Raw genomic sequence first — 25,502 nt, 5'->3', positions numbered from 1 at the left:
TCGGTTACATTCCATTCAATTCCATTCCATTCCGTTCTACTCGGGTAGATTCCATTCCATTCCATTCCATTCCTTTCCATTCCATTGCATTCCATTGCATTGCATTGCACTCAATTCCATTCCATTCCATTCCATTCCATTCCATTCCATTCCGTTCCGTTCCACTCAGTTACATTCCATTCAATTACATTCCATTCCGTTCTACTCGGTTACATTCCATTCCATTCCATTCCATTCCATTCCAATCCATTCCATTCCATTCCATTCCGTTCTACTCGGGTACATTCCGTTCCATTCCATTCCATTCCATTCCATTCCATTCCATTCCTTTCCGTTCTACTTTGGTACATTCCATTCCATTCCATTCCATTCCATTCCATTCCATTCCATTCCATTACATTCCATTCCATTCCATTGCGTTCTACTCAGGTTGATTCCATTCTATTCCATTCCATTCCATTCCATTCCATTCCATTCCATTCGATTCCATTCCATTCCATTCCATTGAATTCCATTCCATTCCATTCCATTCCATGGAATTCCATTCCATTCCATTCCATTCCATTCCATTCCATTCCATTCCATTCCATTCCATTGAATTCCATTCCATTCCATTCCATTCCATTCCATTGAATTCCATTCCATTCCATTCCATTCCATTGAATTCCATTCCATTCCATTCCATTCCATTCCATTCCATTCCATTCCATTCCATTCCATTCTACTGGTGTCCATTCCATTCCATTCTATTCCATTCCATTCCATTCCATTCCATTCCATTCCTTTCCATTCCATTGCATTCCATTGCATTCCATTCCATTCCATTCCATTCCATTCCATTCCATTCCATTCCATTCCATTCCATTCCACTCCACTCCACTCCACTCCTCTCCATTCCACTCCACTCCACTCCGGTACATTCCATTCCATTCCATTCCATTCCATTCCATTCCATTCCGTGCTTCTCGGGTACATTCCGTTCCGTTCCATTCCATTCCATTCCATTCCATTCCGTTCCAGTGCACTCTACTCCACTCCACTCCACTCCACTCCACTCCGGTACATTCCATTCCATTCCATTCCATTCCATTTCCATTCCCATTCCATTTCCATTCCCGATCCATTTCCATTCCCGTTCCTTTTCCATTCCCGTTCCATTTCCATTCCCGTTCCGTTACCATTCCCGTTCCATTTCCATTCCCGTTCCATTTCCGTTCCCGTTCCATTTCCATTCCCGTTCCATTTCCATTCCCTTTCCATTTCCATTTCATTCCATTCCGTTCTGCTCGGGTACATTCCATTCCACTCCATTGCATTCCATTCCGTTCTGCTCCTGTCCATTCCATTCCATTCCAATCCGTTCCATTCCGTTCTACTCGGGTAGATTCCATTCCATTCCATTCCATTCCATTCCATTCCATTCCATTCCATTCCATTCTACTGGTGTCCATTCCATTCCATTCCATTCCATTCCATTCCATTCCATTCCATTCCATTGCATTCCATTCCATTCCAATCCATTCCGTTCCGTTCTACTCGGTTACATTCCATTCAATTCCATTCCATTCCGTTCTACTCGGGTAGATTCCATTCCATTCCATTCCATTCCTTTCCATTCCATTGCATTCCATTGCATTGCATTGCACTCAATTCCATTCCAGTCCATTCCATTCCATTCCATTCCATTCCATTCCGTTCCGTTCAACTCAGTAACATTCCATTCAATTACATTCCATTCCGTTCTACTCGGTTACATTCCATTCCATTCCATTCCATTCCATTCCAATCCATTCCATTCCATTCCATTCCGTTCTACTCGGGTACATTCCGTTCCATTCCATTCCATTCCATTCCATTCCATTCCATTCCATTCCTTTCCGTTCTACTTTGGTACATTCCATTCCATTCCATTCCATTCCATTCCATTCCATTCCATTCCATTACATTCCATTCCATTCCATTCCGTTCTACTCAGGTTGATTCCATTCTATTCCATTCCATTCCATTCCATTCCATTCCATTCCATTCGATTCCATTCCATTCCATTCCATGGAATTCCATTCCATTCCATTCCATTCCATGGAATTCCATTCCATTCCATTCCATTCCATTCCATTCCATTCCATTCCATTCCATTCCATTCCGTTCCATTCCATTCCATTGAATTCCATTCCATTCCATTCCATTCCATTCCATTCCATTCCATTGAATTCCATTCCATTCCATTCCATTCCATTCCATTCCATCCCATTCCATTCCATTCCATTCCATTCCGTTCTACTCGGGTTGATTCCATTCTATTCCATTCCATTCCATTCGATCCCATTTGATTCCATTCGATTCCATTCAATTCCATTCGATTCCATTCCATTCCACTCCATTCCATTCCATTGAATTCCATTCCATTCCATTCCATTCCATTCCATTCCATTCCATGGAATTCCATTCCATTCCATTCCATTCCATTCCATAGAATTCCATTCCATTCCATTCCATTCCACTGAATTCCGTTCCATTCCATTCCATTCCGTTCCGTTCCGTTCCGTTCCGTTCCGTTGCGTTCCGTTCCGTTCCGTTGTGTTCCGTTCCGTTCTACTCGGGTTGATTCCATTCTATTCCATTCCATTCCAATCCATTCCGTTCCATTCCATAGAATTCCATTCCATTCCATTCCATTCCATTCCATTCCATTCCATTCCATTCCATTCCATTGAATTCCATTCCATTCCATTCCATTCCATTCCATTCCATTCCATTCCATTCCATTCCTTGGAATTCCGTTCCATTCCATTCCATTCCGTTCCTTTCCGTCCCGTTCCGTTCCGTTCCGTTCCGTTGCGTTCCGTTCCGTTCTACTCGGGTTGATTCCATTCTATTCCATTCCATTCCATTCGATTCCATTCGATTCCATTCGATTCCACTCCATTCCATTCCATAGAATTCCATTCCATTCCATTCCATTCCATTGAATTCCATTCCATTCCATTCCATTCCATTGAATTCCATTCCATTCCATTCCATTCCATTGAATTCCATTCCATTCCATTCCATTCCATTCCATTCCATTCCATTCCATTCCATTCCATTCCATTCTACTGGTGTCCATTCCATTCCATTCCATTCCATTCCATTCCATTCCATTGAATTCCATTCCATTGCATTCCATTCCATTCCATTCCATTCCATTCCGTTCCGTTCTACTCGGTTACATTCCATTCAATTCCATTCCTTTCCGTTCTACTCGGGTAGATTCCATTCCATTCCATTCCATTCCATTCCTTTCCATTCCATTGCATTCCATTGCATTGCATTGCACTCAATTCCATTCCATTCCATTCCATTCCATTCCATTCCATTCCATTCCATTCCGTTCCGTTCAACTCGGTTACATTCCATTCAATTACATTCCATTCCGTTCTACTCGGTTACATTCCATTCCATTCCATTCCATTCCATTCCAATCCATTCCATTCCATTCCATTCCGTTCTACTCGGGTACATTCCATTCCATTCCATTCCATTCCATTCCATTCCATTCCATTCCATTCCGTTCCGTTCTACTTTGGTACATTCCATTCCATTCCTTTCCATTCCATTCTATTCCATTCCATTCCATTCCATTCCATTCCGTTCTACTCGGGTTGATTCCATTCTATTCCATTCCATTCCATTCCATTCCATTCCATTCCATTCCATTCCAATCGATTCCATTCCATTCCATTCCATTGAATTCCATTCCATTCCATTCCATTCCTTGGAATTCCATTCCATTCCATTCCGTTCCATTCCATTCCATTCCATTGAATTCCATTCCATTCCATTCCATTCCATTCCATTGAATTCCATTCCGTTCCATTCCATTCCATTGAATTCCATTCCATTCCATTCCATTCCATTCCATTCCATTCCATTCCATTGAATTCCATTCCATTCCATTCCATTCCATTCCATTCCATTCCATCCCATCCCATTCCATTCCATTCCATTCCATTCCATTCCGTTCTACTCGTGTTGATTCCATTCTATTCCATTCCATTCCATTCCATTCCATTCCATTCCATTCCATTCCATGGAATTCCATTCCATTCCATTCCATTCCATTCCATTCCATGGAATTCCATTCCATTCCATTCCATTCCATTCCATAGAATTCCATTCCATTCCATTCCATTCCACTGAGTTCCGTTCCATTCCATTCCATTCCGTTCCGTTCCGTTCCGTTCCGTTCCGTTGCGTTCCGTTCCGTTCCGTTGTGTTCCGTTCCGTTCTACTCGGGTTGATTCCATTCTATTCCATTCCATTCCAATCCATTCCGTTCCATTCCATTGAATTCCATTCCATTCCATTCCATTCCATTGAATTCCATTCCATTCCATTCCATTCCATTGAATTCCATTCCATTCCATTCCATTCCATTGAATTCCATTCCATTCCATTCCATTCCATTCCATTCCATTCCATTCCATTCCATTCCATTCCATTCTACTGGTGTCCATTCCATTCCATTCTATTCCATTCCATTCCATTCCATTCCATTCCATTCCATTCCATTCCATTCCATTGAATTCCATTCCATTCCATTCCATTCCATTGAATTCCATTCCATTCCATTCCATTCCATTCCATTCCATTCCATTCCATTCCATTCCATTCCATTCCATTCTACTGGTGTCCATTCCATTCCATTCTATTCCATTCCATTCCATTCCATTCCATTCCATTCCTTTCCATTCCATTGAATTCCATTCCATTCCATTCCATTCCATTGAATTCCATTCCATTCCATTCCATTCCATTCCATTCCATTCCATTCCATTCCATTCCATTCCATTCTACTGGTGTCCATTCCATTCCATTCTATTCCATTCCATTCCATTCCATTCCATTCCATTCCTTTCCATTCCATTGCATTCCATTGCACTCCATTCCATTCCATTCCATTCCATTCCATTCCATTCCATTCCATTCCATTCCACTCCACTCCACTCCACTCCACTCCATTGCACTCCACTCCACTCCGGTACATTCCATTCCATTCCATTCCATTCCATTCCATTCCATTCCGTGCTTCTCGGGTACATTCCGTTCCGTTCCATTCCATTCCATTCCATTCCATTCCGTTCCAGTGCACTCTACTCCACTCCACTCCACTCCACTCCACTCCGGTACATTCCATTCCATTCCATTCCATTCCATTTCCATTCCCATTCCATTTCCATTCCCGTTCCATTTCCATTCCCGTTTCTTTTCCATTCCCGTTCCATTTCCATTCCAGTTCAATTACCATTCCCGTTCCATTTCCATTCCCGATCCATTTCCATTCCCGTTCCTTTTCCATTCCCGTTCCATTTCCATTCCCGTTCCGTTACCATTCCCGTTCCATTTCCGTTCCCGTTCCGTTCCCGTTCCCGTTCCATTTCCGTTCTCGTTCCGTTTCCGTTCCCGTTCCATTTCCCTTCCCGTTCCATTTCCCTTCCCGTTCCATTTCCGTTCCCGTTCCGTTTCCGTTCCCGTTCCATTTCCGTTCTCGTTCCGTTTCCGTTCCCGTTCCATTTCCATTCCCGTTCCATTTCCGTTCCCGTTCCATTTCCATTCCCGTTCCATTTCCATTCCCTTTCCATTTCCATTTCATTCCATTCCGTTCTGCTCGGGTACATTCCATTCCATTCCATTGCATTCCATTCCGTTCTGCTCCTGTCCATTCCATTCCATTCCAATCCGTTCCATTCCGTTCTACTCGGGTAGATTCCATTCCATTCCATTCCATTCCATTCCATTCCATTCCATTCCATTCCATTCCATTCCATTCCATTCCATTCTACTGGTGTCCATTCCATTCCATTCCATTCCATTCCATTCCATTCCATTGCATTCCATTCCATTCCATTCCATTCCGTTCCGTTCTACTCGGTTACATTCCATTCAATTCCATTCCATTCCATTCTACTCGGGTAGATTCCATTCCATTCCATTCCATTCCTTTCCATTCCATTGCATTCCATTGCATTGCATTGCACTCAATTCCATTCCATTCCATTCCATTCCATTCCATTCCATTCCGTTCCGTTCAACTCAGTTACATTCCATTCAATTACATTCCATTCCGTTCTACTCGGTTACATTCCATTCCATTCCATTCCATTCCATTCCAATCCATTCCATTCCATTCCATTCCGTTCTACTCGGGTACATTCCGTTCCATTCCATTCCATTCCATTCCATTCCATTCCATTCCTTTCCGTTCTACTTTGGTACATTCCATTCCATTCCATTCCATTCCATTCCATTCCATTCCATTACATTCCATTCCATTCCATTGCGTTCTACTCAGGTTGATTCCATTCTATTCCATTCCATTCCATTCCATTCCATTCCATTCCATTCGATTCCATTCCATTCCATTCCTTTGAATTCCATTCCATTCCATTCCATTCCATGGAATTCCATTCCATTCCATTCCATTCCATTCCATTCCATTCCATTCCATTCCATTCCATTGAATTCCATTCCATTCCATTCCATTCCATTCCATTCCATTGAATTCCATTCCATTCCATTCCATTCCATTGAATTCCATTCCATTCCATTCCATTCCATTCCATTCCATTCCATTCCATTCCATTCCATTCCATTCTACTGGTGTCCATTCCATTCCATTCTATTCCATTCCATTCCATTCCATTCCATTCCATTCCTTTCCATTCCATTGCATTCCATTGCATTCCATTCCATTCCATTCCATTCCATTCCATTCCATTCCATTCCATTCCATTCCATTCCATTCCACTCCACTCCACTCCACTCCACTCCACTCCATTCCACTCCACTCCACTCCGGTACATTCCATTCCATTCCATTCCATTCCATTCCATTCCATTCCGTGCTTCTCGGGTACATTCCGTTCCGTTCCATTCCATTCCATTCCATTCCATTCCGTTCCAGTGCACTCTACTCCACTCCACTCCACTCCACTCCACTCCGGTACATTCCATTCCATTCCATTCCATTCCATTTCCATTCCCATTCCATTTCCATTCCCGATCCATTTCCATTCCCGTTCCTTTTCCATTCCCGTTCCATTTCCATTCCCGTTCCGTTACCATTCCCGTTCCATTTCCATTCCCGTTCCATTTCCGTTCCCGTTCCATTTCCATTCCCGTTCCATTTCCATTCCCTTTCCATTTCCATTTCATTCCATTCCGTTCTGCTCGGGTACATTCCATTCCATTCCATTGCATTCCATTCCGTTCTGCTCCTGTCCATTCCATTCCATTCCAATCCGTTCCATTCCGTTCTACTCGGGTAGATTCCATTCCATTCCATTCCATTCCATTCCATTCCATTCCATTCCATTCCATTCTACTGGTGTCCATTCCATTCCATTCCATTCCATTCCATTCCATTCCATTCCATTCCATTGCATTCCATTCCATTCCATTCCATTCCGTTCCGTTCTACTCGGTTACATTCCATTCAATTCCATTCCATTCCGTTCTACTCGGGTAGATTCCATTCCATTCCATTCCATTCCTTTCCATTCCATTGCATTCCATTGCATTGCATTGCACTCAATTCCATTCCAGTCCATTCCATTCCATTCCATTCCATTCCATTCCGTTCCGTTCAACTCAGTAACATTCCATTCAATTACATTCCATTCCGTTCTACTCGGTTACATTCCATTCCATTCCATTCCATTCCATTCCAATTCATTCCATTCCATTCCATTCCGTTCTACTCGGGTACATTCCGTTCCATTCCATTCCATTCCATTCCATTCCATTCCATTCCATTCCTTTCCGTTCTACTTTGGTACATTCCATTCCATTCCATTCCATTCCATTCCATTCCATTCCATTACATTCCATTCCATTCCATTCCGTTCTACTCAGGTTGATTCCATTCTATTCCATTCCATTCCATTCCATTCCATTCCATTCCATTCGATTCCATTCCATTCCATTCCATGGAATTCCATTCCATTCCATTCCATTCCATGGAATTCCATTCCATTCCATTCCATTCCATTCCATTCCATTCCATTCCATTCCATTCCATTCCGTTCCATTCCATTCCATTGAATTCCATTCCATTCCATTCCATTCCATTCCATTCCATTCCATTGAATTCCATTCCATTCCATTCCATTCCATTCCATTCCATCCCATTCCATTCCATTCCATTCCATTCCGTTCTACTCGGGTTGATTCCATTCTATTCCATTCCATTCCATTCGATCCCATTTGATTCCATTCGATTCCATTCAATTCCATTCGATTCCATTCCATTCCACTCCATTCCATTCCATTGAATTCCATTCCATTCCATTCCATTCCATTCCATTCCATTCCATGGAATTCCATTCCATTCCATTCCATTCCATTCCATAGAATTCCATTCCATTCCATTCCATTCCACTGAATTCCGTTCCATTCCATTCCATTCCGTTCCGTTCCGTTCCGTTCCGTTCCGTTGCGTTCCGTTCCGTTCCGTTGTGTTCCGTTCCGTTCTACTCGGGTTGATTCCATTCTATTCCATTCCATTCCAATCCATTCCGTTCCATTCCATAGAATTCCATTCCATTCCATTCCATTCCATTCCATTCCATTCCATTCCATTCCATTCCATTGAATTCCATTCCATTCCATTCCATTCCATTCCATTCCATTCCATTCCATTCCATTCCATGGAATTCCGTTCCATTCCATTCCATTCCGTTCCTTTCCGTCCCGTTCCGTTCCGTTCCGTTCCGTTGCGTTCCGTTCCGTTCTACTCGGGTTGATTCCATTCTATTCCATTCCATTCCATTCGATTCCATTCGATTCCATTCGATTCCACTCCATTCCATTCCATAGAATTCCATTCCATTCCATTCCATTCCATTGAATTCCATTCCATTCCATTCCATTCCATTGAATTCCATTCCATTCCATTCCATTCCATTGAATTCCATTCCATTCCATTCCATTCCATTCCATTCCATTCCATTCCATTCCATTCCATTCCATTCCATTCCATTCTACTGGTGTCCATTCCATTCCATTCCATTCCATTCCATTCCATTCCATTGAATTCCATTCCATTGCATTCCATTCCATTCCATTCCATTCCATTCCGTTCCGTTCTACTCGGTTACATTCCATTCAATTCCATTCCTTTCCGTTCTACTCGGGTAGATTCCATTCCATTCCATTCCATTCCATTCCTTTCCATTCCATTGCATTCCATTGCATTGCATTGCACTCAATTCCATTCCATTCCATTCCATTCCATTCCATTCCATTCCATTCCATTCCATTCCGTTCCGTTCAACTCGGTTACATTCCATTCAATTACATTCCATTCCGTTCTACTCGGTTACATTCCATTCCATTCCATTCCATTCCATTCCAATCCATTCCATTCCATTCCATTCCGTTCTACTCGGGTACATTCCATTCCATTCCATTCCATTCCATTCCATTCCATTCCATTCCATTCCGTTCCGTTCTACTTTGGTACATTCCATTCCATTCCATTCCATTCCATTCCATTCTATTCCATTCCATTCCATTCCATTCCATTCCGTTCTACTCGGGTTGATTCCATTCTATTCCATTCCATTCCATTCCATTCCATTCCACTCCATTCCAATCGATTCCATTCCATTCCATTCCATTGAATTCCATTCCATTCCATTCCATTCCTTGGAATTCCATTCCATTCCATTCCGTTCCATTCCATTCCATTCCATTGAATTCCATTCCATTCCATTCCATTCCATTCCATTGAATTCCATTCCGTTCCATTCCATTCCATTGAATTCCATTCCATTCCATTCCATTCCATTCCATTCCATTCCATTCCATTGAATTCCATTCCATTCCATTCCATTCCATTCCATTCCATTCCATCCCATCCCATTCCATTCCATTCCATTCCATTCCATTCCGTTCTACTCGTGTTGATTCCATTCTATTCCATTCCATTCCATTCCATTCCATTCCATTCCATTCCATTCCATGGAATTCCATTCCATTCCATTCCATTCCATTCCATTCCATGGAATTCCATTCCATTCCATTCCATTCCATTCCATAGAATTCCATTCCATTCCATTCCATTCCACTGAGTTCCGTTCCATTCCATTCCATTCCATTCCGTTCCGTTCCGTTCCGTTCCGTTGCGTTCCGTTCCGTTCCGTTGTGTTCCGTTCCGTTCTACTCGGGTTGATTCCATTCTATTCCATTCCATTCCAATCCATTCCGTTCCATTCCATTGAATTCCATTCCATTCCATTCCATTCCATTGAATTCCATTCCATTCCATTCCATTCCATTGAATTCCATTCCATTCCATTCCATTCCATTCCATTCCATTCCATTCCATTCCATTCCATTCTACTGGTGTCCATTCCATTCCATTCTATTCCATTCCATTCCATTCCATTCCATTCCATTCCATTCCATTCCATTCCATTGAATTCCATTCCATTCCATTCCATTCCATTGAATTCCATTCCATTCCATTCCATTCCATTCCATTCCATTCCATTCCATTCCATTCCATTCTACTGGTGTCCATTCCATTCCATTCTATTCCATTCCATTCCATTCCATTCCATTCCATTCCTTTCCATTCCATTGCATTCCATTGCATTCCATTCCATTCCATTCCATTCCATTCCATTCCATTCCATTCCATTCCACTCCACTCCACTCCACTCCACTCTATTCCACTCCACTCCACTCCGGTACATTCCATTCCATTCCATTCCATTCCATTCCATTCCATTCCGTGCTTCTCGGGTACATTCCGTTCCGTTCCATTCCATTCCATTCCATTCCATTCCGTTCCAGTGCACTCTACTCCACTCCACTCCACTCCACTCCACTCCGGTACATTCCATTCCATTCCATTCCATTCCATTTCCATTCCCATTCCATTTCCATTCCCGTTCCATTTCCATTCCCGTTTCTTTTCCATTCCCGTTCCATTTCCATTCCAGTTCCATTACCATTCCCGTTCCATTTCCATTCCCGATCCATTTCCATTCCCGTTCCTTTTCCATTCCCGTTCCATTTCCATTCCCGTTCCGTTACCATTCCCGTTCCATTTCCGTTCCCGTTCCGTTTCCGTTCCCGTTCCATTTCCGTTCTCGTTCCGTTTCCGTTCCCGTTCCATTTCCCTTCCCGTTCCATTTCCCTTCCCGTTCCATTTCCGTTCCCGTTCCGTTTCCGTTCCCGTTCCATTTCCGTTCTCGTTCCGTTTCCGTTCCCGTTCCATTTCCATTCCCGTTCCATTTCCGTTCCCGTTCCATTTCCATTCCCGTTCCATTTCCATTCCCTTTCCATTTCCATTTCATTCCATTCCGTTCTGCTCGGGTACATTCCATTCCATTCCATTGCATTCCATTCCGTTCTGCTCCTGTCCATTCCATTCCATTCCAATCCGTTCCATTCCGTTCTACTCGGGTAGATTCCATTCCATTCCATTCCATTCCATTCCATTCCATTCCATTCCATTCCATTCCATTCCATTCCATTCTACTGGTGTCCATTCCATTCCATTCCATTCCATTCCATTCCATTCCATTGCATTCCATTCCATTCCATTCCATTCCGTTCCGTTCTACTCGGTTACATTCCATTCAATTCCATTCCATTCCGTTCTACTCGGGTAGATTCCATTCCATTCCATTCCATTCCTTTCCATTCCATTGCATTCCATTGCATTGCATTGCACTCAATTCCATTCCATTCCATTCCATTCCATTCCATTCCATTCCATTCCGTTCCGTTCAACTCAGTTACATTCCATTCAATTACATTCCATTCCGTTCTACTCGGGTACATTCCATTCCATTCCATTCCATTCCATTCCAATCCATTCCATTCCATTCCATTCCGTTCTACTCGGGTACATTCCGTTCCATTCCATTCCATTCCATTCCATTCCATTCCATTCCATTCCTTTCCGTTCTACTTTGGTACATTCCATTCCATTCCATTCCATTCCATTCCATTCCATTCCATTACATTCCATTCCATTCCATTCCGTTCTACTCAGGTTGATTCCATTCTATTCCATTCCATTCCATTCCATTCCATTCCATTCCATTCGATTCCATTCCATTCCATTCCATTGAATTCCATTCCATTCCATTCCATTCCATGGAATTCCATTCCATTCCATTCCATCCCATTCCATTCCATTCCATTCCATTCCATTCCATTGAATTCCATTCCATTCCATTCCATTCCATTCCATTGAATTCCATTCCATTCCATTCCATTCCATTGAATTCCATTCCATTCCATTCCATTCCATTCCATTCCATTCCATTCCATTCCATTCCATTCCATTCTACTGGTGTCCATTCCATTCCATTCTATTCCATTCCATTCCATTCCATTCCATTCCATTCCATTCCATTCCATTCCATTCCATTGAATTCCATTCCATTCCATTCCATTCCATTCCATTGAATTCCATTCCGTTCCATTCCATTCCATTGAATTCCATTCCATTCCATTCCATTCCATTCCATTCCATTCCATTGAATTCCATTCCATTCCATTCCATTCCATTCCATTCCATCCCATTCCATTCCATTCCATCCCATTCCATTCCATTCCATTCCATTCCGTTCTACTCGGGTTGATTCCATTCTATTCCATTCCATTCCATTCGATCCCATTTGATTCCATTCGATTCCATTCAATTCCATTTGATTCCATTCCATTCCACTCCATTCCATTCCATTGAATTCCATTCCATTCCATTCCATTCCATTCCATTCCATTCCATTCCATTCCATGGAATTCCATTCCATTCCATTCCAATCCATTCCATTCCATTCCATTCCGTTCTACTCGGGTACATTCCGTTCCATTCCATTCCATTCCATTCCATTCCATTCCATTCCTTTCCGTTCTACTTTGGTACATTCCATTCCATTCCATTCCATTCCATTCCATTCCATTCCATTCCATTCCATTCCATTCCATTCCGTTCTACTCAGGTTGATTCCATTCTATTCCATTCCATTCCATTCCATTCCATTCCATTCCATTCCATTCGATTCCATTCCTTTCCATTAAATTGAATTCCATTCCTTTCCATTCCATTCCATGGAATTCCATTCCATTCCATTCCATTCCATTCCATTCCATTGAATTCCATTCCATTCCATTCCATTCCATTCCATTCCATTCCGTTCCATTCCATTCCATTGAATTCCATTCCATTCCATTCCATTCCATTCCATTCCATTCCATTGAATTCCATTCCATTCCATTCCATTCCATTCCATTCCATTCCATTCCATCCCATTCCATTCCATTCCATTCCATTCCATTCTACTCGTGTTGATTCCATTCTATTCCATTCCGTTCCATTCCATTCCATTCCATTCCATTCCATTCCATTCCATTCCATGGAATTCCATTCCATTCCATGGAATTCCATTCCATTCCATTCCATTCCATTCCATAGAATTCCATTCCATTCCATTCCATTCCACTGAGTTCCGTTCCATTCCATTCCATTCCATTCCATTCCATTCCATTCCATTCCATTCCATTCCATTCCATTCCATTCTACTGGTGTCCATTCCATTCCATTCTATTCCATTCCATTCCATTCCATTCCATTCCATTCCATTCCATTCCATTCCATTGAATTCCATTCCATTCCATTCCATTCCATTGAATTCCATTCCATTCCATTCCATTCCATTCCATTCCATTCCATTCCATTCCATTCTACTGGTGTCCATTCCATTCCATTCTATTCCATTCCATTCCATTCCATTCCATTCCATTCCTTTCCATTCCATTGCATTCCATTGCACTCCATTCCATTCCATTCCATTCCATTCCATTCCATTCCATTCCACTCCACTCCACTCCACTCCACTCCATTGCACTCCACTCCACTCCGGTACATTCCATTCCATTCCATTCCATTCCATTCCATTCCATTCCATTCCGTGCTTCTCGGGTACATTCCGTTCCGTTCCATTCCATTCCATTCCATTCCATTCCGTTCCAGTGCACTCTACTCCACTCCACTCCACTCCACTCCACTCCGGTACATTCCATTCCATTCCATTCCATTCCATTTCCATTCCCATTCCATTTCCATTCCCGTTCCATTTCCATTCCCGTTTCTTTTCCATTCCCGATCCATTTCCATTCCAGTTCCATTACCATTCCCGTTCCATTTCCATTCCCGATCCATTTCCATTCCCGTTCCTTTTCCATTCCCGTTCCATTTCCATTCCCGTTCCGTTACCATTCCCGTTCCATTTCCGTTCCCGTTCCGTTTCCGTTCCCGTTCCATTTCCGTTCTCGTTCCGTTTCCGTTCCCGTTCCATTTCCATTCCCGTTCCATTTCCGTTCCCGTGCCATTTCCATTCCCGTTCCATTTCCGTTCCCGTTCCATTTCCATTCCCGTTCTATTTCCATTCCCTTTCCATTTCCATTTCATTCCATTCCGTTCTGCTCGGGTACATTCCATTCCATTCCATTGCATTCCATTCCGTTCTGCTCCTGTCCATTCCATTCCATTCCATTCCGTTCCATTCCGTTCTACTCGGGTAGATTCCATTCCATTCCATTCCATTCCATTCCATTCCATTCCATTCCATTCCATTCCATTCCATTCTACTGGTGTCCATTCCATTCCATTCCATTCCATTCCATTCCATTCCATTCCATTCCATTCCATTCCATTGCATTCCATTCCATTCCATTCCATTCCATTCCGTTCCGTTCTACTCGGTTACATTACATTCAATTCCATTCCATTCCGTTCTACTCGGGTAGATTCCATTCCATTCCATTCCATTCCATTCCTTTCCATTCCATTGCATTCCATTGCATTGCATTGCACTCAATTCCATTCCATTCCATTCCATTCCATTCCATTCCATTCCATTCCATTCCGTTCCGTTCAACTCGGTTACATTCCATTCAATTACATTCCATTCCGTTCTACTCGGTTACATTCCATTCCATTCCATTCCATTCCATTCCAATCCATTCCATTCCATTCCATTCCGTTCTACTCGGGTACATTCCATTCCATTCCATTCCATTCCATTCCATTCCATTCCATTCCATTCCGTTCCGTTCTACTTTGGTACATTCCATTCCATTCCATTCCATTCCATTCTATTCCATTCCATTCCATTCCATTCCATTCCGTTCTACTCGGGTTGATTCCATTCTATTCCATTCCATTCCATTCCATTCCATTCCATTCCATTCCAATCGATTCCATTCCATTCCATTCCATTGAATTCCATTCCATTCCATTCCATTCCTTGGAATTCCATTCCATTCCATTCCATTCCATTCCATTCCATTGAATTCCATTCCATTCCATTCCATTCCATTCCATTGAATTCCATTCCGTTCCATTCCATTCCATTGAATTCCATTCCATTCCATTCCATTCCATTCCATTCCATTCCATTGAATTCCATTCCATTCCATTCCATTCCATTCCATTCCATTCCATCCCATCCCATTCCATTCCATTCCATTCCATTCCATTCCGTTCTACTCGTGTTGATTCCATTCTATTCCATTCCATTCCATTCCATTCCATTCCATTCCATTCCATTCCATGGAATTCCATTCCATTCCATTCCATTCCATTCCATTCCATGGAATTCCATTCCATTCCATTCCATTCCATTCCATAGAATTCCATTCCATTCCATTCCATTCCACTGAGTTCCGTTCCATTCCATTCCATTCCGTTCCGTTCCGTTCCGTTCCGTTCCGTTGCGTTCCGTTCCGTTCCGTTGTGTTCCGTTCCGTTCTATTCGGGTTGATTCCATTCTATTCCATTCCATTCCAATCCATTCCGTTCCATTCCATTGAATTCCATTCCATTCCATTCCATTCCATTGAATTCCATTCCATTCCATTCCATTCCATTGAATTCCATTCCATTCCATTCCATTCCATTGAATTCCATTCCATTCCATTCCATTCCATTCCATTCCATTCCATTCCATTCCATTCCATTCTACTGGTGTCCATTCCATTCCATTCTATTCCATTCCATTCCATTCCATTCCATTCCATTCCATTCCATTCCATTGAATTCCATTCCATTCCATTCCATTCCATTCCATTCCATTCCATTCCATTCCATTCTACTGGTGTCCATTCCATTCCATTCTATTCCATTCCATCCCATTCCATTCCATTCCATTCCTTTCCATTCCATTGCATTCCATTGCATTCCATTCCATTCCATTCCATTCCATTCCATTCCATTCCATTCCATTCCACTCCACTCCACTCCACTCCACTCCATTCCACTCCACTCCACTCCGGTACATTCCATTCCATTCCATTCCATTCCATTCCATTCCATTCCATTCCGTGCTTCTCGGGTACATTCCGTTCCGTTCCATTCCATTCCATTCCATTCCATTCCGTTCCAGTGCACTCTACTCCACTCCACTCCACTCCACTCCACTCCGGTACATTCCATTCCATTCCATTCCATTCCATTTCCATTCCCATTCCATTTCCATTCCCGTTCCATTTCCATTCCCGTTTCTTTTCCATTCCCGTTCCATTTCCATTCCAGTTCCATTACCATTCCCCTTCCATTTCCATTCCCGATCCATTTCCATTCCCGTTCCTTTTCCATTCCCGTTCCATTTCCATTCCCGTTCCGTTACCATTCCCGTTCCATTTCCGTTCCCGTTCCGTTTCCGTTCCCGTTCCATTTCCGTTCTCGTTCCGTTTCCGTTCCCGTTCCATTTCCCTTCCCGTTCCATTTCCCTTCCCGTTCCATTTCCGTTCCCGTTCCGTTTCCGTTCCCGTTCCATTTCCGTTCTCGTTCCGTTTCCGTTCCCGTTCCATTTCCCTTCCCGTTCCATTTCCCTTCCCGTTCCATTTCCGTTCCCGTTCCGTTTCCGTTCCCGTTCCATTTCCGTTCTCGTTCCGTTTCCGTTCCCGTTCCATTTCCGTTCCCGTTCCATTTCCGTTCCCGTTCCATTTCCATTCCCGTTCCATTTCCATTCCCTTTCCATTTCCATTTCATTCCATTCCGTTCTGCTCGGGTACATTCCATTCCATTCCATTGCATTCCATTCCGTTCTGCTCCTGTCCATTCCATTCCATTCCAATCCGTTCCATTCCGTTCTACTCGGGTAGATTCCATTCCATTCCATTCCATTCCATTCCATTCCATTCCATTCCATTCCATTCCATTCCATTCCATTCCATTCTACTGGTGTCCATTCCATTCCATTCCATTCCATTCCATTCCATTCCATTGCATTCCATTCCATTCCATTCCATTCCGTTCCGTTCTACTCGGTTACATTCCATTCAATTCCATTCCATTCCGTTCTACTCGGGTAGATTCCATTCCATTCCATTCCATTCCTTTCCATTCCATTGCATTCCATTGCATTGCATTGCACTCAATTCCATTCCATTCCATTCCATTCCATTTCATTCCATTCCATTCCGTTCCGTTCAACTCAGTTACATTCCATTCAATTACATTCCATTCCGTTCTACTCGGTTACATTCCATTCCATTCCATTCCATTCCATTCCAATCCATTCCATTCCATTCCATTCCGTTCTACTCGGGTACATTCCGTTCCATTCCATTCCATTCCATTCCATTCCATTCCATTCCTTTCCGTTCTACTTTGGTACATTCCATTCCATTCCATTCCATTCCATTCCATTCCATTCCATTCCATTCCATTCCATTCCATTCCATTCCGTTCTACTCAGGTTGATTCCATTCTATTCCATTCCATTCCATTCCATTCCATTCCATTCCATTCGATTCCATTCCATTCCATTCCATTGAATTCCATTCCATTCCATTCCATTCCATGGAATTCCATTCCATTCCATTCCATTCCATTCCATTCCATTCCATTCCATTCCATTCCATTGAATTCCATTCCATTCCATTCCATTCCATTCCATTCCATTCCATTCCGTTCCATTCCATTCCATTGAATTCCATTCCATTCCATTCCATTCCATTCCATTCCATTCCATTCCATTGAATTCCATTCCATTCCATTCCATTCCATTCCATTCCATCCCATTCCATTCCATTCCATCCCATTCCATTCCATTCCATTCCATTCCGTTCTACTCGGGTTGATTCCATTCTATTCCATTCCATTCCATTCGATCCCATTTGATTCCATTCGATTCCATTCAATTCCATTCGATTCCATTCCATTCCACTCCATTCCATTCCATTGAATTCCATTCCATTCCATTCCATTCCATTCCATTCCATTCCATTCCATTCCATTCCATTCTATGGAATTCCATTCCATTCCATTCCAATCCATTCCATTCCATTCCATTCCGTTCTACTCGGGTACATTCCGTTCCATTCCATTCCATTCCATTCCATTCCATTCCATTCCTTTCCGTTCTACTTTGGTACATTCCATTCCATTCCATTCCATTCCATTCCATTCCATTACATTCCATTCCATTCCATTCCGTTCTACTCAGGTTGATTCCATTCTATTCCATTCCATTCCATTCCATTCCATTCCATTCCATTCCATTCGATTCCATTCCTTTCCATTCAATTGAATTCCATTCCAATCCATTCCATTCCATGGAATTCCATTCCATTCCATTCCATTCCATTCCATTCCATTGAATTCCATTCCATTCCATTCCATTCCATTCCATTCCATTCCATTCCGTTCCATTCCATTCCATTGAATTCCATTCCATTCCATTCCATTCCATTCCATTCCATTCCATTCCATTGAATTCCATTCCATTCCATTCCATTCCATTCCATTCCATTCCATCCCATTCCATTCCATTCCATTCCATTCCATTCTACTCGTGTTGATTCCATTCTATTCCATTCAATTCCATTCCATTCCATTCCATTCCATTCCATTCCATTCCATTCCATGGAATTCCATTCCATTCCATGGAATTCCATTCCATTCCATTCCATTCCATTCCATAGAATTCCATTCCATTCCATTCCATTCCACTGAGTTCCGTTCCATTCCATTCCATTCCGTTCCGTTCCGTTCCGTTCCGTTCCGTTGCGTTCCGTTCCGTTCCGTTGTGTTCCGTTCCGTTCTACTCGGGTTGATTCCATTCTATTCCATTCCATTCCAATCCATTCCGTTCCATTCCATTGAATTCCATTCCATTCCATTCCATTCCATTGAATTCCATTCCATTCCATTCCATTCCATTGAATTCCATTCCATTCCATTCCATTCCATTGAATTCCATTCCATTCCATTCCATTCCATTCCATTCCATTCCATTCCATTCCATTCCATTCTACTGGTGTCCATTCCATTCCATTCTATTCCATTCCATTCCATTCCATTCCATTCCATTCCATTCCATTCCATTCCATTCCATTCCATTCCATTCCATTCTACTGGTGTCCATTCCATTCCATTCTATTCCATTCCATTCCATTCCATTCCATGGAATTCCATTCCATTCCATTCCAATCCATTCCATTCCATTCCATTCCGTTCTACTCGGGTACATTCCGTTCCATTCCATTCCATTCCATTCCATTCCATTCCATTCCTTTCCGTTCTACTTTGGTACTTTCCATTCCTTTCCATTCCATTCCATTCCATTCCATTCCATTCCATTACATTCCATTCCATTCCATTCCGTTCTACTCAGGTTGATTCCATTCTATTCCATTCCATTCCATTCCATTCCATTCCATTCCATTCCATTCGATTCCATTCCTTTCCATTCAATTGAATTCCATTCCAATCCATTCCATTCCATGGAATTCCATTCCATTCCATTCCATTCCATTCCATTCCATTGAATTCCATTCCATTCAATTCCATTCCATTCCATTCCATTCCGTTCCATTCCATTCCATTGAATTCCATTCCATTCCATTCCATTCCATTCCATTCCATTCCATTCCATTGAATTCCATTCCATTCCATTCCATTCCATTCCATTCCATTCCATCCCATTCCATTCCATTCCATTCCATTCCATTCTACTCGTGTTGATTCCATTCTATTCCATTCCATTCCATTCCATTCCATTCCATTCCATTCCATTCCATTCCATTCCATTCCATGGAATTCCATTCCATTCCATGGAATTCCATTCCATTCCATTCCATTCCATTCCATAGAATTCCATTCCATTCCATTCCATTCCACTGAGTTCCGTTCCATTCCATTCCATTCCGTTCCGTTCCGTTCCGTTCCGTTGCGTTCCGTTCCGTTCCGTTGTGTTCCGTTCCGTTCTACTCGGGTTGATTCCATTCTATTCCATTCCATTCCAATCCATTCCGTTCCATTCCATTGAATTCCATTCCATTCCATTCCATTCCATTGAATTCCATTCCATTCCATTCCATTCCATTGAATTCCATTCCATTCCATTCCATTCCATTCCATTCCATTCCATTCCATTCCATTCCATTCCATTCTACTGGTGTCCATTCCATTCCATTCTATTCCATTCCATTCCATTCCATTCCATTCCATTCCATTCCATTCCATTCCATGGAATTCCATTCCATTCCATTCCATTCCATTGAATTCCATTCCATTCCATTCCATTCCATTCCATTCCATTCCATTCCATTCCATTCCATTCCATTCTACTGGTGTCCATTCCATTCCATTCTATTCCATTCCATTCCATTCCATTCCATTCCATTCCTTTCCATTCCATTGCATTCCATTGCATTCCATTCCATTCCATTCCATTCCATTCCATTCCATTCCATTCCACTTCACTCCACTCCACTCCACTCCATTCCACTCCACTCCACTCCGGTACATTCCATTCCATTCCATTCCATTCCATTCCATTCCATTCCGTGCTTCTCGGGTACATTCCGTTCCGTTCCATTCCATTCCATTCCATTCCATTCCGTTCCAGTGCACTCTACTCCACTCCACTCCACTCCACTCCACTCCGGTACATTCCATTCCATTCCATTCCATTCCATTTCCATTCCCATTCCATTTCCATTCCCGTTCCATTTCCATTCCCGTTTCTTTTCCATTCCCGTTCCATTTCCATTCCAGTTCCATTACCATTCCCGTTCCATTTCCATTCCCGATCCATTTCCATTCCCGTTCCTTTTCCATTCCCGTTCCATTTCCATTCCCGTTCCGTTACCATTCCCGTTCCATTTCCGTTCCCGTTCCGTTTCCGTTCCCGTTCCCTTTCCGTTCTCGTTCCGTTTCCGTTCCCGTTCCATTTCCCTTCCCGTTCCATTTCCCTTCCCGTTCCATTTCCGTTCCCGTTCCGTTTCCGTTCCCGTTCCATTTCCGTTCTCGTTCCGTTTCCGTTCCCGTTCCATTTCCATTCCCGTTCCATTTCCGTTCCCGTTCCATTTCCATTCCCGTTCCATTTCCATTCCCTTTCCATTTCCATTTCATTCCATTCCGTTCTGCTCGGGTACATTCCATTCCATTCCATTGCATTCCATTCCGTTCTGCTCCTGTCCATTCCATTCCATTCCAATCCGTTCCATTCCGTTCTATTCGGGTAGATTCCATTCCATTCCATTCCATTCCATTCCATTCCATTCCATTCCATTCCATTCCATTCTACTGGTGTCCATTCCATTCCATTCCATTCCATTCCATTCCATTCCATTCCATTCCATTGCATTCCATTCCATTCCATTCCATTCCGTTCCGTTCTACTCGGTTACATTCCATTCAATTCCATTCCATTCCGTTCTACTCGGGTAGATTCCATTCCATTCCATTCCATTCCTTTCCATTCCATTGCATTCCATTGCATTGCATTGCACTCAATTCCATTCCATTCCATTCCATTCCATTCCATTCCATTCCATTCCGTTCCGTTCAACTCAGTTACATTCCATTCAATTACATTCCATTCCGTTCTACTCGGTTACATTCCATTCCATTCCATTCCATTCCATTCCAATCCATTCCATTCCATTCCATTCCGTTCTACTCGGGTACATTCCGTTCCATTCCATTCCATTCCATTCCATTAAATTCCATTCCATTCCTTTCCGTTCTACTTTGGTACATTCCATTCCATTCCATTCCATTCCATTCCATTCCATTCCATTCCATTCCATTCCATTCCATTCCGTTCTACTCAGGTTGATTCCATTCTATTCCATTCCATTCCATTCGATTCCATTCCATTCCATTCCATTCGATTCCATTCCATTCCATTCCATTGAATTCCATTCCATTCCATTCCATTCCATGGAATTCCATTCCATTCCATTCCATTCCATTCCATTCCATTCCATTCCATTCTATTCCATTCCATTGAATTCCATTCCATTCCATTCCATTCCATTCCATTCCATTCCATTCCGTTCCATTCCATTCCATTGAATTCCATTCCATTCCATTCCATTCCATTCCATTCCATTCCATTGAATTCCATTCCATTCCATCCCATTCCATTCCATTCCATCCCATTCCATTCCATTCCATTCCATTCCGTTCTACTCGGGTTGATTCCATTCTATTCCATTCCATTCCATTCGATCCCATTTGATTCCATTCGATTCCATTCAATTCCATTCGATTCCATTCCATTCCACTCCATTCCATTCCATTGAATTCCATTCCATTCCATTCCATTCCATTCCATTCCATTCCATTCCATTCCATTCCATGGAATTCCATTCCATTCCATTCCAATCCATTCCATTCCATTCCATTCCGTTCTACTCGGGTACATTCCGTTCCATTCCATTCCATTCCATTCCATTCCATTCCATTCCTTTCCGTTCTACTTTGGTACATTCCATTCCATTCCATTCCATTCCATTCCATTACATTACATTCCATTCCATTCCATTCCATTCCGTTCTACTCAGGTTGATTCCATTCTATTCCATTCCGTTCCATTCCATTCCATTCCATTCCATTCCATTCCATTCGATTCCATTCCTTTCCATTCCATTGAATTCCATTCCATTCCATTCCATTCCATGGAATTCCATTCCATTCCATTCCATTCCATTCCATTCCATTCCATTCCATTCCATTCCATTCCATTGAATTCCATTCCATTCCATTCCATTCCATTCCATTCCGTTCCATTCCATTCCATTGAATTCCATTCCATTCCATTCCATTCCATTCCATTCCATTCCATTGAATTCCATTCCATTCCATTCCATTCCATTCCATTCCATTCCATCCCATTCCATTCCATTCCATTCCATTCCATTCTACTCGGGTTGATTCCATTCTATTCCATTCCATTCCATTCGATCCCATTTGATTCCATTCGATTCCATTCAATTCCATTCGATTCCATTCCATTCCACTCCATTCCATTCCATTGAATTCCATTCCATTCCATTCCATTCCATTCCATTCCATTCCATTCCATGGAATTCCATTCCATTCCATTCCATTCCATGGAATTCCATTCCATTCCATTCCATTCCATTCCATAGAATTCCATTCCATTCCATTCCATTCCACTGAGTTCCGTTCCATTCCATTCCATTCCGTTCCGTTCCGTTCCGTTCCGTTCCGTTGCGTTCCGTTCCGTTCCGTTGTGTTCCGTTCCGTTCTACTCGGGTTGATTCCATTCTATTCCATTCCATTCCAATCCATTCCGTTCCATTCCATTGAATTCCATTCCATTCCATTCCATTCCATTGAATTCCATTCCATTCCATTCCATTCCATTGAATTCCATTCCATTCCATTCCATTCCATTGAATTCCATTCCATTCCAATCCATTCCATTCCATTCCATTCCATTCCATTCCATTCCATTCCATTCCATTCTACTGGTGTCCATTCCATTCCATTCTATTCCATTCCATTCCATTCCATTCCATTCCATTCCATTCCATTCCATTGAATTCCATTCCATTCCATTCCATTCCATGGAATTCCATTCCATTCCATTCCATTCCATTCCATTCCATTCCATTCCATTCCATTCCATTCTACTGGTGTCCATTCCATTCCATTCTATTCCATTCCATTCCATTCCATTCCATTCCATTCCTTTCCATTCCATTGCATTCCATTGCACTCCATTCCATTCCATTCCATTCCATTCCATTCCATTCCATTCCACTCCACTCCACTCCACTCCACTCCATTGCACTCCACTCCACTCCGGTACATTCCATTCCATTCCATTCCATTCCATTCCATTCCATTCCGTGCTTCTCGGGTACATTCCGTTCCGTTCCATTCCATTCCATTCCATTCCATTCCGTTCCAGTGCACTCTACTCCACTCCACTCCACTCCACTCCACTCCGGTACATTCCATTCCATTCCATTCCATTCCATTTCCATTCCCATTCCATTTCCATTCCCGTTCCATTTCCATTCCCGTTTCTTTTCCATTCCCGTTCCATTTCCATTCCAGTTCCATTACCATTCCCGTTCCATTTCCATTCCCGATCCATTTCCATTCCCGTTCCTTTTCCATTCCCGTTCCATTTCCATTCCCGTTCCGTTACCATTCCCGTTCCATTTCCGTTCCCGTTCCGTTCCCGTTCCCGTTCCATTTCCGTTCTCGTTCCGTTTCCGTTCCCGTTCCATTTCCCTTCCCGTTCCATTTCCCTTCCCGTTCCATTTCCGTTCCCGTTCCGTTTCCGTTCCCGTTCCATTTCCGTTCTCGTTCCGTTTCCGTTCCCGTTCCATTTCCGTTCCCGTTCCATTTCCGTTCCCGTTCCATTTCCATTCCCGTTCCATTTCCATTCCCTTTCCATTTCCATTTCATTCCATTCCGTTCTGCTCGGGTACATTCCATTCCATTCCATTGCATTCCATTCCGTTCTGCTCCTGTCCATTCCATTCCATTCCAATCCGTTCCATTCCGTTCTACTCGGGTAGATTCCATTCCATTCCATTCCATTCCATTCCATTCCATTCCATTCCATTCCATTCCATTCCATTCCATTCCATTCTACTGGTGTCCATTCCATTCCATTCCATTCCATTCCATTCCATTCCATTCCATTCCATTCCATTCCACTCCACTCCACTCCACTCCACTCCATTGCACTCCACTCCACTCCGGTACATTCCATTCCATTCCATTCCATTCCATTCCATTCCATTCCGTGCTTCTCGGGTACATTCCGTTCCGTTCCATTCCATTCCATTCCATTCCATTCCGTTCCAGTGCACTCTACTCCACTCCACTCCACTCCACTCCACTCCGGTACATTCCATTCCATTCCATTCCATTCCATTTCCATTCCCATTCCATTTCCATTCCCGTTCCATTTCCATTCCCGTTTCTTTTCCATTCCCGTTCCATTTCCATTCCAGTTCCATTACCATTCCCGTTCCATTTCCATTCCCGATCCATTTCCATTCCCGTTCCTTTTCCATTCCCGTTCCATTTCCATTCCCGTTCCGTTACCATTCCCGTTCCATTTCCGTTCCCGTTCCGTTCCCGTTCCCGTTCCATTTCCGTTCTCGTTCCGTTTCCGTTCCCGTTCCATTTCCCTTCCCGTTCCATTTCCCTTC

Source organism: Gorilla gorilla, chromosome 14 (genome assembly GCF_029281585.2).
Source record: "Gorilla gorilla gorilla isolate KB3781 chromosome 14, NHGRI_mGorGor1-v2.1_pri, whole genome shotgun sequence".
Classification (NCBI taxonomy): Eukaryota; Metazoa; Chordata; class Mammalia; order Primates; family Hominidae; genus Gorilla; species Gorilla gorilla.
The sequence above is the reverse complement of the archived record's forward strand: the minus strand, read 5'-3'. Positions refer to the sequence as shown.